The sequence below is a fragment of the Mytilus edulis genome, unplaced genomic scaffold, assembly GCF_963676685.1.
Source record: "Mytilus edulis unplaced genomic scaffold, xbMytEdul2.2 SCAFFOLD_1672, whole genome shotgun sequence".
Lineage (NCBI taxonomy): Eukaryota > Metazoa > Mollusca > Bivalvia > Mytilida > Mytilidae > Mytilus > Mytilus edulis.
In genome coordinates, this window is record NW_027268805.1 from 2,864 (window position 1) to 22,275 (window position 19,412).

Consider the following 19,412-nt stretch of genomic DNA (forward strand, 5'->3'; position numbering starts at 1 on the left):
GAAGTGGAGAATATAAATAAAAATTGAAAGAATATTTATTATTTGTTTAACATGATAGTCCTTGATAAAGTAATTTTAAAGTAAAAATGTAAGTTGTTTATCATGGAAACAATGAATAATATAAATAATATGACTTTTTTTTGCTGTTTAAGTAGTTATATTTTGGATTGTGCTGTAGAGTGTGATCTGTTTAATTTATAAATTAAGAGCTTTGGATGCCAACTTAAAGGATGAAGAACAGCAATAAAATGATTCAATGATATTTTTATGCCCCATTTTAATATGGGCATTATATTTTCTGGTCTGTGCGTCCGTTTGTTTGTTTATCCTTCCGTCCGGTCTTCCGTCTGTCCCTCTTCAGGTTAAAGTTTTTGGTCGAGGTACTTTTCAATGAAGTTGAAGTCCAATCAACTTGAAACTTTGTAAACATGTTCCCTATGATATGATCTTTCTAATTTTAATGCCAAATTAGAGATTTTATACCATATTTACGGTCTACTGAACATAGAAAATGATTGTGCGGATGGGGCATCCATGTACTTGAGACACGTTCTTGTTAACCATGTCCAACATCCTCATCCTGTATTTTTTTTTCTCCAAATTACATAAAGGTAAAAAAGTCATCTTCAAATTCTTATTTTGTGTCACAATGTTAAACACGATCAATTCTCAACAAGTCAAAAGGGTGCACTAAATTTAAATACACATTTGTGAATTAGAAACTTAATTAGATCTTGCTCCGCCTACTAATAGAATTTTATTTTATAATGTAAAGGTGACAGCTTTGATCAGAAGTATGATATTTGTATGATAATACCACAAGGGAAATGTCCGGACGAAATCAATACCAGTGGTATTGTTTGTGTCAATAGCAACAGATAAATCCGAACATCAAACATGAAAGACTTTTTAATACCGCCAAGTATAAGCCTAATAACTGATAACTGGTTGCCAGGCCAAATTTAAACGTGTTGTCATCGGTAGTTGTATAGAATAAACAAATACAGATGAGTAGAAATGTTTACTAGTGAATACCATTATTGAATTTTCTTTGTAATGCAAATATTAAATAATTAAGAGCATTTTTCTGTTTTTCTATTTTACCTGATTTATTCATTAATGTTTGGTTTTTGGATTAAAAATTATTTTGGCTTTACAGTAGAATCTGCATTCATCATTTTAACATTTTAAATCATTGTCTATAAAGGATACTGTAAATTCAGAAATTGCATTTATTGCGATTTTGTCATTCTAAACTAAAATGCAATTTTAATTTTTGCAATATTGAGAAACATTCGGCTACATTTTGTAATTCATATAAAAAAAAAATGCAAGTTTAAATTATTGCTATTATAACCCTGTCACATTTTTCCCAATCATAAAAACATTGCACTAATTTCTGAACTTACAGTAGTTTGATCCCCCATCTTTCAAGAGAGCTGTTATATTGTGTTATTTTAAACCTGTATAAAGACCATCTGTTCATAAGCATACATTATTCTCTCCCCCCCCTGGGTTTCCTTTGTAAATACAAAGTTTGACTGTTATTACTTTTTAAAATATTTTGATTTTTATTTAACATGCAATGCTTTTCATTTGAATGGTCAAATACAAGTTTTTCCAACTCATTAAAGTGAAATATTTAAATCTTTTTTTATTTAAATTAAAATATTATTAAATCTCCAAGGTTTAAATTTGATACAAGACAATATTTATTAACTCTGTTACAAAGCTATTATTTTCTTATTTATAATCCCATTCATAGATAATAAACAAATCATTGGTTTCAACTTTCAGGTCGAAAGCCAGGATGTCTATCAGCAGAGTTTAAAAAAAAAAATGTCTTGTGGAAGTTGTCTCATTGGCAATGATACCATATATTATTTTTATGCCCCACCTACGATAGTAGCGGGGCATTATGTTTTCTGGTCTGTGCGTCCGTTCGTCTGTCCTTCCGTTCGTTCGTTCGTCCGTCCGTCTGTCCCGCTTCAGCTTAAAGTTTTTGGTCAAGGTAGTTTTTGATGAAGTTGAAGTCCAATCGACTTCAAACTTAGTATACATGTTCCCTATGATATGATCTTTTTAATTTTAATGCCAAATTAGAGGGTTTACCCAAATTTCACGGTCCACTGAACATAGAAAATGATATTGCGAGTGGGGCATTCTTGTACTGGGGACACATTAAAGTCGAGCCTTCGACTTTAGTCGAAAAAGCGAGACTAAGCGATCCTACATTCCGTCGGCGTCGGCGTCGGCGTCCACAAATATTCACTCTGTGGTTAAAGTTTTTGAAATTTTAATAACTTTCTTAAACTATACTGAATTTCTACCAAACTTGGACAGAAGCTTGTTTTTGATCATAAGAAAGTATCAAGAAGAAAATTTTGTAAAAATAAATTTCCACTTTTCCATATTTTACTTATAAATGGACTTAGTTTTTTCTGCGAGGAAACATTACATTCACTCTGTGGTTAAAGTTTTTAGAATTTTAATAACTTTCATAAACTATCCTTGATTTGTACCAAACTTAGACAGAAGCTTGTTTATGATCAGAAGATAGTATTAAGAAGAAATTTTGTAAAAATAAATTTCCACTTTTCCGTATTTTACTTATAAATGGACTTAGTTTTCTGCGAGGAAACATTACATTCACTCTGTGGTTAAAGTTTTTAAAATTTTAATAACTTTCATAAACTATACTTGATTTGTACCAAACTTGGACAGAAGCTTGTTTATGATCATTAGATAGTATCAAGAAGAAAATTTTGTAAAAAAAATTTCCACTTTTCAGTATTTTACTTATAAATGGACTTAGTTTTTTTGCCAGAAACAAAACATTCACTCTGTGGTTTAAGTTTTTAAAATTTTTATAATGTTCTTCAACTATCCTGGATTTCTACCAAACTTAGACAAAAGCTTGTTTCTGATCATAAGATATTATTCAGAAGTAAATTTTGTAAAAAAAAAATTCACTTTTTCCGTATTTTACTTATAAATGGACTTAGTTTTTCTTCCAGTTAACATTACATACAGTCTGCAGTTAAAGTTTATAAAACATTTATTAGATTCATAAACTATCCTGGATTTTTTTTTACCGAACTTGGAAGCTTCTTTCAATCAAAAGACAGTATCGAGAGGGAAATTTTTATTGATGTTTTTCCTCATTTTTGTTGAGTCTGCAATTAACATCAAAAGTAGGCGAGACACTGTGTTCCGTGGAACCCTTACGAATTTTTGTTACATCATAAATCTATGTCATTTGGTGGCGGGTGGAGAGTTGTCTGATTGGCGCTAATTCTAATTCTTATTTTCATATAGTATCATGAAGGTTTATAAAGATGATAGTTGTGCTATTTTATAGATGCTGTAAAACAAATGACCTTTTACTGAACAATACAGTGTTAAAAAGTGTGTGGATAAATCTCATCATTAAATGTTTACTAGCGAGGGAACGTCATGTTTCATGATGCTACATGTATTTGATAGTATGATCTATATGAATAGTTTGACAATTCAAGTTGTCTCTTAAGAGATTGGTATCTAACAAGGCCAGAGTTTGTAATTCTCGAAAACTATTAATAATATTAAAAATAATAAAGAAAAAAGATTCACAATAAATAAAAAATGTATTTACCGAACAGATGACATAAAAAAAAATCGCCTCCTTTTAATAACATTGTTTGTTAACTTTTTAATTATTACTTTCAATGTAAGCATTAAAAACGTTTTAATAAATGAAATGCTCCTCTGCACTGAAACATATTTTACTACTTTTGGCCTGGATTTATATTTATTGTTATAAATGTGTCTCTGCTGAGATAAATTTCCCAACAAAGGAAAGGTTATATTCTCCATTTCATTGTCGTTCATATTTTACTATCATATTCAATTCTATACACAATTCCGTTTACAGGCAAATGTATGTTTATTTCTTAGTAACCTATCTTAGTGTTTTTGATATAACTATCTGCTAAAATGGAGTGGAAATATGTCTTAAGAAATGATAAAGAAACAGTGTTCTCATGAAGTAAAGAGATAATGTTAATAAATTCAAAGGAAAATGAGAAGAATTTCAGATGCATGGAATTATATCTTCAGAAAAGTAATGCCATTAATTGGGGAATCGGCTTAGTATTTTAGAGAAAATGTAGTTAGTATGATATATGGATTAGATCTGTCTGTGGAGAATAGAATATTGACATTCATAGTATTGGGATATTTATGCGGTTGATTGGTGCATATAAATTGGAATGGAAGTGCAATTGTTTATCATGTTAAAAAGATGGAATGGTAAAGGAATAGTCATCTTTGCTCATTCGATCCACTCCTGTCCTCTCCTTTGAGGCTAGCCAAGATGAGGAATTGTATGGTGCTTGAGACTTTACTTAAATATGTTATAGGAGAAATTAGGAATTCATTCAACCCAACAACACATTCCAAAAGCCAATTGGAGAAAAAATTAAAAGACACAACTTGGGGATTTGGCTGCTTTTATAAAATATAATATTAATGATTATGCAATTGATAAATAAATGGTGAACATTTTTTTAACCTTTTGAAAATTTCATCAGTTTTAAAGGAGAATAGAAATGCTTTTCTCATAAGCATTATATTCCTTCAATCCATTAAAACTGATGCTCACGAAAAAAATAATCTACGGTATGTGTGTTCATTATTATTCGTTGGATACCATTTTTCGTGGATACAGGTGATCAATGAATTCAAATGTTAAACAAATATTATATTTTTAATAGGCTTTATATACGGACATTGGCAAAACCAAGAAATCAAATATCCATGAATATACAAATTTTCAGCAATCCACAAAATTTGATACCCACCATTGCCCACAAAAATAAATGAATCCACAGTATATGTCAATTTGTTTTTATGTTTCTATAGTTAATAATAATTAAAAAAAACATAACTGATTAATTTATTTTGATATCCCTATAGGAATCTTACATTTTGGAGATTAAGCATACAATAGAATAGCAGCTTCAATAACAGAGACATTTTGAGCAGTATTAAATTATAAATTAAAATGTCTTTTTATATTTTAGGATAATGATGAATTAAAGAATAAAAGAGATAAAATTGAAACTGAATCTCCAAATAAAAGTGATGATGAAGAAGACAAAGGTCAAAAAGGTCGTTCAACTGACGATGAGGATTCTGAGCTTGAAGATTATAAAATAACTGAAGACCAGAAGAGAGCTTTAGAAGAAATGGAAATGATGAAAAGTGAATTAGGGTTACCAGGTAAAGCTGACTTGAATGCTGTACGGGAACCTATAATTGCTTATTTTTGTTTGAGGGCTGTATAGAAGCTTATTTTCTTATTCTTTTAGGGAATTTCATTAGAATGTGTATACTGGGTATTTTCTTATTCTGTAAAAATGAAGAGATTTTGGCACAATACAAAAAAGAATAAAATGTGAAAAACTTGAGGTATAAACATACATGAGGGTCTGGTGTCCTTTAATTCTCACAGTATTTTTAAAAATCTTTAGGCATTTTTTTCTATTCTTTATATTTTTGGTCCATTTTGCTTGATTCTTAACATTTTTAGGACTGCCAGGTTCTGATTGCTGTTTTTTTTTAACCTTTTGTAGAAGAAGACCCACCTGAGTATGATGTGAAAGATAAATTGAAAATTTATAATGAAGAGTTAGCCAAAGACCCGACTCCACCGGACAAAAGGAAGGATTCAAGAGTTGGATTCAAAGACACTCTAGTTGATTTGGTGGTGCCCCCTAGTGATGATGATGAAACACCACGACCCTCAGAAAAATCAAAGACAGATTCTGAAAATAAAAACAATAATAGTGAAAAAATTGTCATAGAACAAGATGGAAAATTTGAGGTTGTAAGTTCAGATGATGTTAGAGCCAAAGAAATGGGACTACCACAGTACATTGATGAATCGTTAGACGAGGATAACAAGGAAAATCGCTCATCATCGTCCGCACCGCCAACCTACACCTCCGTCCAATCCACGTCCATCTAGCAGTTCTTCCAGTTCTAGAAGAGTTGTTCGCCCTGGTTCATCAAAACAGCGTGCACAGTCGGCACGTACAACACACGACTCTCATCGACCATTAGAAAATTTCTCATATAATTCACCTTATGCAATGACACCTGAGGATAAGAAACTCCTGAAGCAGCAACAGGAAGAAAAAGAAAGAAGAAAACAGGAGGAAAAGAGAAGAAAAGAAGAGGAAGAATATACAAAACAGCGAGATAATGATGACATTTTTCAATCTTGGTGGTCGAAAAAGAGAGAACAAAAGAAAGAACAACAAAGACAGGAAGATCAGGAACGAAAGAAGAATGGAAATCATGAAAAAGTAAGGATAATATATAGATGTATGGAGGGGATCAGGGGTACATCATGATCAATAATAGAAAAAAAAACAAAGGTCGAACCAGATGGGCTTTGAAAATCGTTTAACTTATCATCAGCTTTGGTGATTTTCCTCATGGTTTGGTAAAAGAATGAAGTCCTAAGGAGAATTATTCCAAGATCATGTGAATTCTTAGATTATTACTTTTTACTTTTTATTGACTATGGATAGATAGTTATTAATTTGGACAATTTTCATTGTTTGAAATGCCAGATAGATGGTTCATAAAAGAGGGGAGAAAATACCATGGGACCAACAAAAAATTTAATAAAAAAAGACAAGACCTGATGACCAAATGAAAAACAACAAAAAAAAAGACAATTGTACAAAATATACTACACCGAAAACTAAAGCTTGACTTTTATATTAACCTCACCGAAAACTGAATAAATATATATCCTTAGAATATCTTACCAATAATTTACACTTATGTAAAAAGCCAAGTAATAAGAATTGTGTCTTTTCAGTAACAAATCAGAAATTGATAGTTTAAACATATTTATTTATAGTGGATTGGGAAACAAGTTTTGCAACTTATATTAATCCCTTTCCACTTTGCTGGTGTGAGTGCTGCCTTGAAGCGGAAAATAATAGGGTACTACATAAAAAAAAGTTTGTAAATCTTTTTCTATTATCAAAAGCATTTTATTCAAGGTTTCAAAAAACAGCCCCATTTTTCTGGTCATGACTAATATACAATTTGATTTTGACTGCTGGTGCACGGCTCAAGCGGATATAATATGTTGATTTGCCATTTAGATATTATTTAGAAAAAAAAGTTAGTTCACAGAATCCATATTAAAAGTACAATTATAGTTTTTTCTAACCCTGTATATTGTTGAGTATACAATGTACATATAATGGCCATATTTACAGGAAGTTTCATTGTGTTGTTGTCTTGTTGATGTTTGCCCCATCCTCTTATTATTTGTTTATCCTGCCTGTTATTTAATTTGTATTAACTATATCAATGATTAATTATCAATAATTTTATTAAATACTGATTTGGCTGGCTGTATCTATATATGATATTAATTTCCTTCACATTTTGTCCACTTGTCATTTGTATTTGAATATTTAATTATTGCCAACTTCACAACTGCTGCTAAACTTTTTTTTTACAGAATTTGACAGGCTTTTCATCCTTTAAATTTGAGATTTTTGTACACTATACTTTTTTGTCGAAATTTTCTGATAATTATCTTTTAAGTATTTGCTTATAATGTGCAATCTACTGTCTACTTTTAGGGAAATACTGACTGACATTCAGACATTTTTATACATGTACTATCTATCAATAAAAAAAGTTTTGAAAAAAATTCACTCATCAGTGCTCATTGCAAAATGCAATGTTGGAATTTCCTCAGGTTTTTTTAACATCATTATTCCATGAAATCATTGCTTTATAGAAAATATATATACCTAGGACTTATGACACACTGTGTTGCATGGGGTGCATGTCTCATATAAATACATGTAGCTAAGTTCTTAGTCATAGTGGCATGTACAAGTGCTTGTTCGTAATAAATAAATATTTATTTTTGCACAGATTAAAGGCCCTAATAAAAAAATCCTGGATTATCTTTCCCTACCACCCTCTTTCAGAGCATTTGATAAACAAACTAATTATTAATTCTGGTTATTTGTTTTATTTTGCTACATGTAGAATTCTCAAAATAAATAACCAAAGATAACTTACCCCTTTACCCTTCGCCCAAGTGTAGAAAATATAGGATACTGTGAATTCATTATTATATTTGGATAACAATTTTTCATGGATTTCGCTGGGAACCATGAATTTTAATGTCCAACGAAATACAAATTTTATATACTAAACCAAAAATGCAAAACCACGAAATATATATCCAAGAAAAAAGTAAAATCAAAAAAATACTGAAATCAATTCGGAAAGTCCATAATCACATGGCAAAATCAAATAACAAAACACATCAAAAACGAATGGATAAAAAGTGCAAGTTTTCCTCAATTCAAGAAAATTGGTACCCACGAAAATAATTGAATCCACAGTAATTAATGTTCTTAATAAGCAGCTGTAATGAAGTTGGTTTTAATTTTGTTTTGTGGCTGATTGTATGTATTTGCTGTGAACTAATATATTTAACTATCTGACTATAGAAATATCGCAGAGACCAGCAGGACGAAGGGTCAGGTGATCATCTCAATGACAGCGATGATGACGAGGAGGTAGGATAAATCTTCTCACTAGAGGGCTCTGTTGTTGTTCTATCTAAATTCTAATGCTTGTAGCATGTCATTATACTTCTAATATGGTTTCTGGGTCGGACCGGTCGTGTTTTCCCTATTAATATGCATGAAACAATGGTTACATTTATCTGTTGTCTATAACTTCCATTTTGTATGAAAAAAAATAAATGAACTTGTATGTTCACTGAATCATAAAAGTTTAATTCTCTTAATTATTCATACGAATAAGATGTTAATTATTACGTGGTAATTCCAGAATTAAAATCTTCCAAATTATGAATTTATAAAAAGAGATTCAGCCTTGAAAATTTAATTGTAGACTGTCTACTAAGTACTGTACTAGTACATATGTAATTTTCCTACCAATAAATTGTGTATTGATTTTTTATTGAGCTACTATATAATAATTGTACTTTGAGCCCTCTAGGAGGAGCAAAATAATGGCTAACAACTAACAGCACAATGTTTCACTACTCTCATTCAAACAAAAAAAAAAGAGGAAATTTTTTTTTCAGTTTATCTCCATTAATGATTACTGTTTTAACTATGAGACTGAATGTTGACCCAAATTATTTTAATTTCATATTTTGGACCAGCTTGGAGATGAGAATGAGTCCATTACTGAATCAGAGGTAGGCCCAAACTTTATACTGTAAGAGAACACAGCCCATTGATACCTTTTTGAGTGATTGTGCAGAATTGCTTCATTTGTTTGTTCTTGTAAAGCTTAAAGCTCCATGGTTGAATGACGTACATTGACATATAAAGGTTTACTTTTATAAATTATTATTTGGATGGAGAGTTGTCTCATTGGCACTCATACCACATCTTCCTATACCTATTAAGTCTTGAAATTTCAGTTTTCGAGAAGTTGCCTTTATATCCTGGTCTGATACAACCAAATATTGCTTTTAATTTGAATCCAAGGGACTTTGTTATATTTATAAATTACCTGTTTACAAATTTTGAATTTTTCAAATACTAAGGCTTTTCTACCTCAGGCATAGATTACCTTAGCTGTATTTGGCCAAACTTTTAGGATTTTTGGTCCATAATGCTCTTCAACTTCGTACTTTATTTGGCCTTTTTAACTTTTTTGGACTCGAGCGTCACTGATGAGTCTTTTGTAGAGGAAACGCGCGTCTGGCTTATATACAAAATTTAGTCCTGGTATCTATGATGAGTTTATTATGAGACAGGGATCCAGTTTACTGTAGATTGTCACTGGATACCTGCTTCATAATTCTACTGTTAGCCAAAGGCTTCAGTTGTTGCCAGTAAACAGCAATTCTTCGGGATATACAGGTGCTATGATCTTTAAAAAAAAACTATACAACTTACACAAATTGAAAAATGATAGTTTTTTGTTAAATTTTTCAAATTTTATTTTCTGGTTTTTAATTTAACATTGTTGTCTCCCTTTGGAAGAGGTATATTAACTGACTTTTTCATATATAGACAAGACAAAACAAATACTTTATTAAAGTCTCACCACTTGTTACATATAAATTATACAGCTTTTTAAAACACAAGTTAACAAGAGCCACTCTTTAAAGAGTTATGAGAGACTATATTTAAAAATGTGAATATTGAAATGTTTTCAACCGTCTTTTGCTTGTATACATTGAAATTAACTTGCATTTTATGATAACTTTCCAGACATTCTAAATGGGAAAATTGAACTGAAACAAATTAACACAATTTTTTAAATTCAATAATTAATTAAATTTATGTTTTACTTAGATTAAAATATTTTAGTTTTTGTAAAAAATAGTTAATTTGTTGTTTAAATCCTCTGCTGATATAAAAAATACATTTACCTCTCATAAAGAGGAATTAGAAGGCATTGTAAAATGATTCTGAGAAACAATAAAAAATTTAGATTTGCTTTTTCTATATTTCATTTTTTAATTCTAATATTTCATATACTATTACACTTTTGATTTTAATTTTGCACTTCTTCTATAGATTTGACTAATTCTATGATCTTTTTAACACTGAGGTTGTGAGTTAGAATTCCTACGCATGGCAGGTGTGTATAGGGCATACGATACAGTTACATGGGAAGTAATGACGTTGCAAACGTAAATTGTTATTTTCTCGACGTCAAACTATGACTTATCGGGAAACGGTTCAGTTTTCGACTGATTTTTATCATTCAAACTTATTTAAATTAACTTGAAAAAGAGTTCATGGACCCCTATGTTTTAAAATGCCATTTGTTTGATTACGTAAGTAGAACATGTGTGCAATTTTCATGAATACGTAAATAGTGCATTTTTTTTTAATTTTAATAAATACAGAGCAAAAAATGATGTTTTTTTTCTACATTCATTAACATTTGATAAAGATGAGTTATTTCTGAATAAAAAATGTGTAAGTTTTATGATACTTATAAAATACAGAAATTACAAATTATTTAACAAAAAACAATTTGTGTTTATCTGTTAAAACAAAAAAGTTATGTCTTTCTTTCGAAAGGGAAAATACAGCCACAAATCCGAATTTTGAGCAAATATACAAAATTTCAACCTCATTTAACTCAAAAAGTAGCACATGAAGGTATATTTTTTATTACATATTTAATTTAATCAGATAAAAAATAGTCTATATGGAAATTCTTATCAAAATGCAAATACGGGATCAAAACTGTATTGTATGCCCTTAAACTCCTATCTTAAATGACAAGGATTCTCAGTTTTCCTGCCGAAGCTCAGTGCACAATATAGCCAATAAAGCCGAAAGCAATGTTTAACATCATTCAATCAAAAATCTTTTAGGTCAACCCAGATTGTTGTTAACCACATGTGTAAAACAATACATTTTTATTGATTGAATGAGGGTAGTGAAAAATTTGCTGCTTTAGAAATTTTATTTTGAGCCATAAATGATCATTAACAGTTATCCTTCTTTCTAGTGCTTTGTTTTGCTGACGTTATCATTACTTTTATATATATTTTTGGTTGTCAATGCTCATAAATTTTTCATTTTAAGTAGAAACAAGACACTTTGATTTATCACTCAAGACCTTAATCTGTCACCAGGGATTTTAGTTTTGATAAGTCGGTCACCAAGAATGAAGATTTGCCTCTAGAAATGTTTAAGGTGGTTTCGTGAAAAATTAGATACATAAAAGTTTTAATTTCATTTAAAAAAGAAAAGAATGAAGGTTTGAAAATTTTACACTTTTGGTTATTACATGATTTGATAAATTCAGCCCCCGGGGGGGTTACTTCCTATATTTTTAGTGGTATGAGTGTGCCGCAAAACAGGGTCCCTTTTTCATGCCCTGCTGGTTAGAACAGGGTCCCTTTTTCATGTCCTGTTGGTTAGAACAGGGTCCCTTTCTCATGCCCTGCTGGTTAGAACAGGGTCCCTTTTTCATGCCCTGCTGGTTAGAACAGGGTCCCTTTCTCATGTCCTGCTGGTTAGAACAGGGTCCCTTTTTCATGCCCTGCTGGTTAGAACAGGGTCCCTTTCTCATGTCCTGCTGGTTAGAACAGGGTCCCTTTCTCATGTCCTGCTGGTTAGAACAGGGTCACTTTTCCATGCCTTGCTGGTGAGAACAGGTTCTTTTTTAAAACAAAAGTATTTGTCTAGTATAGGATCGCTTATTTAACTGTTTAAGATACAGTCTACAACCCCGGGTCTAGAACAGCATCTATTTTATACGGTCTACAACAGAGTATACATTTTCTGAGCGTGTCTAGAACATAATATAATGCTGATTATGATTTAATCGAAAAGATGCTTGAGTATATTCCTGTTTGCGTAAATGTGCATTTGAATAATTTACTATTATAATTTCTGGTTATATTAGACAGCTTTAATCAAGAACATGCTCTGTTCATGAATGTTAGTCTGTATTTGTCTGTACATTTGTCTTGTGCTAACGTTCATATATTATTTTTTATTGCTATTGTCTGTAGTTGTCCTCACACTATTCTGGTTGCTATTGTCAGTACATCATTCTTGTAACATTCTTGTTGCTATTGTTCTTCTGTACATCTTTCAATGGGAACAAAGAGGTAAACTGCAAGTTCATGTATTGTCTATTATCCATCAAACCATCATAGATAGAAAAATCTAACTTGCCAAAAATGTCCAGAAAATGTTTTTTACCCTTTGTCCACCTACAATAATGTATTTCATTCTGACTTTCATCAAGGGTGAAAACATTTACAATATAATCTCATTCTGACTTATCTAAGGTGCATTATTTATTAGCATTTACAATATAACTCATATCTATTTTTACCTAGGATGACAGCAATTACAATATTTTTTAATCCTACTTTTACCCAGGGCTAGGGTGACATTATTCATGATTTATATCTTTCTTACTTTCACAGAGGGTGACATCATTTATTATCGCTTACAATATATCTCATATCTACTTAAACCTACAGTGAAAGCATTTACAATATATCTCATTCTAAATTTCATCTAGGGAGATAGCCTTTTCAATATATCTGATTCCTACTTTCCCTGAGGGTGATATCATTTACAATAAATCTCATTGCTACTTTCCCTGAGGGTGATATCATTTACAATAAATCTCATTGCTACTTTCCCTGAGGGTAACATAATTTACAATAAATCTCATTGCTACTTTCCCTGAGGGTGATATCATTTACAATAAATCTCATTGCTACTTTCCCTGAGGGTAACATAATTTACAATAAATCTCATACCTACTTTCCCTGAGGGTAACATCATTTAAAATATATCTGATTCCTACTTTCCCTGAGGGTAACATCATTTACAATAAATCTCATTGCTACTTTCCCTGAGGGTAACATCATTTAAAATATATCTGATTCCTACTTTAACCTAGGGTGACAGCATTTACAATATATCTCATACCTACTTTCCCTGAGGGAACAGCATGTATGATATATGATATACTGTGGATTCATTAATATTCATGGGATACCAATTAACATGGATTTCATTGGCACTGGAGAACCACAAACTTAAAATGTTCAACGAATTACAATTTGTCTAAAGAAATGTATGCAGACTTTGCCAAAACCATGAAATTAGATATCCATGAAAATTCAAGTTTTCCTCAATCCACAAAAAATGGTATCCATGAAAATAAATGAATCCACAGTAACTCATATCTACTTTTACCTAGGGTGGCAGCAGTTCCTATATATCTTATTGTCTAGGGTTACAGTGGCGGATCCAGCTATTTTAAAAAGGGGGGGTTCCAACTATATGTCCCCATTCAAATGCATTGATCGGCCAAAAAAAGGGAGGGTTCCAACCTCCGGAACTCCCTCCCCTCCCCCTTGATCCGCCACTGGGTTACAGCATTCTTACTCTCATCTTAGGTTAACAACACTGAAGCATTATCAGTCAGTCATGGTAAAAAAATACTCATTGCAGATGACTGTTTTCATTCTCTAGTTAACAAGTTTTCACTTTGGAGGCTTTAAACTTGTTTCTTTCTAAATATCGCAGTGGACAAGACTTTTATCTTTAGATGATTAAATATGGTATAAATATGATACCACAAACTCCTAACTATATGAACGAAAGTGCTATCAAAGGTTTTCTTGGACTAGTGTTAGTGGTTCATTTCATACAATTGAATTTATTTTTAGGCAAAAGAAATAGAAGAGGCATATAACAATTGGTTAAAGACAAAATCACGACAAGTACGAGAAGAAAAATTGCTGAAAAGACGTCAAGAAAAAGAACAGACTGATGGGTTTATTATCAGGGAGCAGAACAGATTGTGACCAAGCTTTTAGAGGGTATGTGTATACAGGGTGGGCAAGTGGGAAAACATAAATCCATGAGGTCTGTTGTCAACCTTTGGTGTTCCCAACAGAATTTTCAAATACTGTAGCATCTTGAAAATGATTATAGCACTGGTTTTCCAAAAAAAAATATAGTACCATGGCCCCTATACATTCTATAATAAAATCATCAAAGATAACACCATGGTAGAAAATATAGCACCAGGATACCACAGTGTTTAAGGCCCTGGGGAGAACACTGAACCTTTATAATGATTTATTTACTTTTTTGTCCATCTAAAATTGGCCATTGTTTTTGTTTGTCCTTTCAACTAATGTTGATTTTTTATTATTCATAAGGTAATAAGTTTCATAGATTTCTTGAATATACCGGTAGGTAAACAATAAATATAAGGTTAACAAAATTACAAAAATCTAAAAGGCTTAAAGGTAGAAATATGACTGTATCTATGAAAATACTATTATTCTATGTTGTGTCGTGTGTGCTATTATTTTTCTGTTTTTCTATTATTTTTTAGCCATGGCGTTGTCAGTTTATTTTCAATCTATGAGTTTTGACTGTCCCTCTGCTATCTTTCGCCCCTCTTATGCCCCAATCCTCTCATAAGGGATCTACATTTTTTAAACTTTTGCTGAAGCAGAGACAAGATTTCTATAAAAAAAAAGATGAATTTCTGGTTAACCTATTACCAGAAAGAGTAAAGCAAATAGTAATAAAATAATAATAAATCTATATTTATGAGTATTACATGTATATCAATAAAAGGAGATGTAAGGTACTCAAAGAGACAGCAATCAACATGAAATTTAAAAAAATAGTCTTTTAAAAATTAGAATACAGCATTTCATCCTATTAAAATGTAATGAACATAATCTATTTCTTTTTAGATGGTTGAAGAGAAAGAATTTAGAAGCAAAAAGACACAGACAGGAAGAGAAACAGCTAGCAAGAATGCATCGCCTTGCAGCACGGAAAACAAGGAAATCTCTTGCTCTCGCCAAAGCCATAAAACAATCAAATGCATTTAAATATGTGGACTATTATGGCTATAGATTTTAATCATTGCTATGGAAACTAGCATGAAAAATGTAATGGCTTATGGGATGTATGACTGACCAGGAAGAGAGTAGATCTGAGAATTGCTATGGTTACTTCATTATATCTATTACTGCCAGTTTCTATGGCAACTATGATGTTTCCATGGCAAGGTACAAAGTTTCTGTGATATTTGATTAAATTTATCTCTTTAGGAATGGTGTAGAATGATGATTGTAAATTGTTACTATATTTTTATCAGGAAAATCATGTTCACGATTGATGAATGTGTGTGTAAGTGTGCCATATTCTGTATTCATGGAGAACTTTGATAGATACCTACTTAGGGATAGAGAAAGAGGACAGAAGATGTGCGTAGAAAATCTAGGTGTCTTTTAGTAGATCATAAACAGAGGAATATTGAAACATTTTTTGGAGAAAATTTAATGTTTTATATTTTTGGTAAAAAGTGGAACAGAGCTTTAAACAATGTTTATTATTATTGGTTTAACAATCCATGTTCCTCTCCCCTTTCCTGCTGAATACAGAGTATAGAATAGATGATGAATGCTTTAGCCATAAATATGCAATTTTTTGGTCAACAATTTTTTTAATGTTGAAAAAATAGAAATTTAGGAAAAAGCATTCCATGTTCTAAATAATTCATAGTTCTGCTTATTCTGGTCCTTTGAACCATAATTTTTTTTAATAATAAAGTTTGTCAAAAAAGAAAACATTTTTTTCTGTAATGTTTTCCTGTTATTAATTTTATGTTGCTTTAATGTATCATGTCAGTGTCAATATAATCCACAGAACAAGTGTTTACCCGAGTCCTATAGAAATAGTTTAGTATGTCATTTTCATTATATGTTTTTCCCATAAGTTAACAAAAGTAAAGTTTCCTAGTAAACAGTTGCAAAATAAAGTTATTGACAATACAAATTATTATTAATCAAAATTCCAGTACTTATAAGGGTAATTTTATTTCTATTATTATCTGACTTCATTGTCTTTAAAATATTAGAAATAAATGCAAAACTAGATTTATTTATGCAAATTATGGGTTTAATTCAGTTGAACGATGTTTGTAATTTGTTGATGACTTTATTTTTGATTTTTAAAAATGTCAAAAAATAAGTTTAACTACTTTAACATGAAGAGAAATTTGGAACATTTCCTTGTATGGATCAGGATTGACATGAAAGAATTGGGAACAAAATTTTAAAATATTGTTTTTCAATAGAAAAGGAGTTGGAGAAATATGCAAATCAAATATTTTCACTCATAAATTTATATATTATGTTTTCTATTTTTTTCCAACATTTTAGCAATATCTGTATTCATTTGATATAATCATGATACTCTTATCATTGTGCTAGATTGTCATGAATATGCATGAAATACTTGCCACTATACATTAAGCAAGCAGCAAGGAAGCTTATGAACACAGAATGGATGATATTTACCTGAGTTATCTCCCCTAAGTTGTTGATTACTTTGCTGCTCTCCTGCTGCCAATTTTAAATGACAGATCTGCACTGAATATTCCATTGAGAGTATATTTTACCAAAGATACAAATTGTTCAATCATCTTTTCTTGTACTTGATTTTTGGTTTGTCAACTTTCTGTTTAAACAAAAATATGGAAATAGTTGCTGCCTACACCCATTTGAAATTAGTGTTGTGGAAAAATCTACAATTCATTGTTTATGGTCTCATATAAACGTCTCTCCTACGCATTATGGCCTATTAAGTTTACTTCTTCTGTCATGTTAAATCTTGAATTATTAAAAAAAAAAGTAGATTTACCCTTTTATATACATTATCATGTTTAAAGTGGCACAATATAGACAATTCTATTCTGTTGAAATAACTCTTTTTGTTGAATATTCACAGTGAATGCTTGTGATTGTGGCATTTCACTGAATATCAGTTTATCCCTACCTTTGCTTGATGGAATTCAAAAGTTCATCTGAAAAAAACTATTTGTTGTATTTTTGTGCCTTTGATGTAAAAATTGAATATTGAAGGAATGTATTTGAATTTTTGAATAGACATCTATAAGACCCCTTTAATCATTCAATCTTTATGCTTAAACACCAGTAAAATTGCTTTCGGGCTTGTAAAATTTTTCTATACAAGCCAACAGAATCCAACTAAAATTCTCAAAAAAATTACTGTTTTAATATGTTTGATAGGTATGAATGTGATCATGAGCATTAAGAGTAAAACTTACCTTAGAAAAAAACAACTTTAATTTGTTGATACATTTGCAGAATTTTATCATAGAAGGTACAAATGATATACAACATGTTGATGTACCATCTTATAGCTATAATTTATTTAAAACATATGAGGAACACTTAAAAGGAGGCATACATAGAGGAGGGGATTTAGAAGTGTATGCCTAAGATTAAAGATATGCGGATGTAATTGTCATATCGAACTTAAATTTTATCATATTTTGTTTTTCCTTTTTTAACCAGGAAACATATTTCTCTCACTTTTATTCAGTAGAGTAGAGAGACAATTCGAGTCATATAAATTTGCTTTTATTTGATTCAATAACATTTTGAGATGGTCCCTTTCCATTATAAACTCATGTATCTGAACTAATAGATTTGACTGTAGTTTAATGAATTATTTATACTTATTATGCATACAATTGTTTTTATATTGTAACAGAATGTGTTTGGAAGTGAGTGCTGTCATTATACTGTGTCATTTTATCTGGTAGAACATTTTACAAATAAATAAATATTTTATAAATATGATTGTTTTCAATATACGAGTGGAAATAAGTTGTCGATTTTGAAACATCCTTCTATAATAATGAAAATGAATATGATATACTGTAATTTCAGAAATTATTGTGAGGTTTTTATTATTGCGAAAAATGTGACAGAGTTGTAAACACAATAATTTAAACTTGCATATTGAAATATATCATACGAACTAAACAGGATTTTTTTCAAAATCGTAAAAAAATTAAAATTGCATTTTAGTCTTAAATGACAAATAATATTTGCTTGCAATAATTTCTGATTTTACAGTAATAAACTGATTTTTTGAAAAATGCTAATGAGATGCGTTGTTATTCAAAAGTAGTTCACTCAATATTAAATAACACAGAGAAAATAGATATAAGATGTGGTATGAGTGCCAATGAGACTACTCTCCATCCAAGTCATACTTTGAAAAAAGTAAAATATTTTAGGATCTATATGTCAGTCGTGCAGGTTTTATTTTACCGTGACCTAATTTTCACAGTTCATTGCTCAGTGTTAAGTTTTTGTGTTTTGGTCGGTTTTTCTTAAGCTATAAGCAATAGGTCAACTATATTTGTTGTATGGAAGAATTGTTAGATGTACATGCCTGCCTGGCTTGGTTCATATGACCTTGACCTCATTTTCATAGTTCATTGGTATGTGTTAAGTTTTGTAGATTGCTCATTTTCTCAGATTCTATTTGCCAAAGGTCAACTTTTTTTTGGTGCATGGAATTATTGAAAAAAGTAAAATAACAAAAATACTGAACTTCAAGGAAAATTCAAAAAGGAAACCCCTTTTTCAAATGATAAAATAACCATTGTGTTACAATCTTAATCACTATAAAACAAAATAAAATTGAGAATGGAAATGGGAAATGTTTCAAGAGAAAACAACCCGGCCATAAAACAGACAACAGAAGAAGGTCACCAGTAGGTCTTCAATGCAGCGAGAAATTCCCCGCACCCGGAGGTGTCCTTCAGCTGGCCCCTAAACAAAATATATACTAGTTCAGTGATAATGAACGCCATACTAAACTCCAAATTGTACACACGAAACTAAACTTAAAAATAATACAAGACTAACAAAGGCCAGAGGCTCCTGACTTGGGACAGGCGCAAAAATGAGGCAGGGTTTAACATGTTTATGAAATCTCAACCCTCCCCCTATACCTCTAGCCAATGTAGAAAAGTAAATGCATAAC

At 30.8% G+C, this 19,412-nt stretch overlaps 1 pseudogene; it reads left to right on the plus strand.

Moving 5' to 3' along the window:
• The first annotated feature begins 5,063 nt into the window (after positions 1-5,063).
• On the plus strand, positions 5,064-16,279 carry LOC139508694 (coiled-coil domain-containing protein 181-like; annotated as a pseudogene).
• The last annotated feature ends 3,133 nt before the right edge of the window (positions 16,280-19,412 follow it).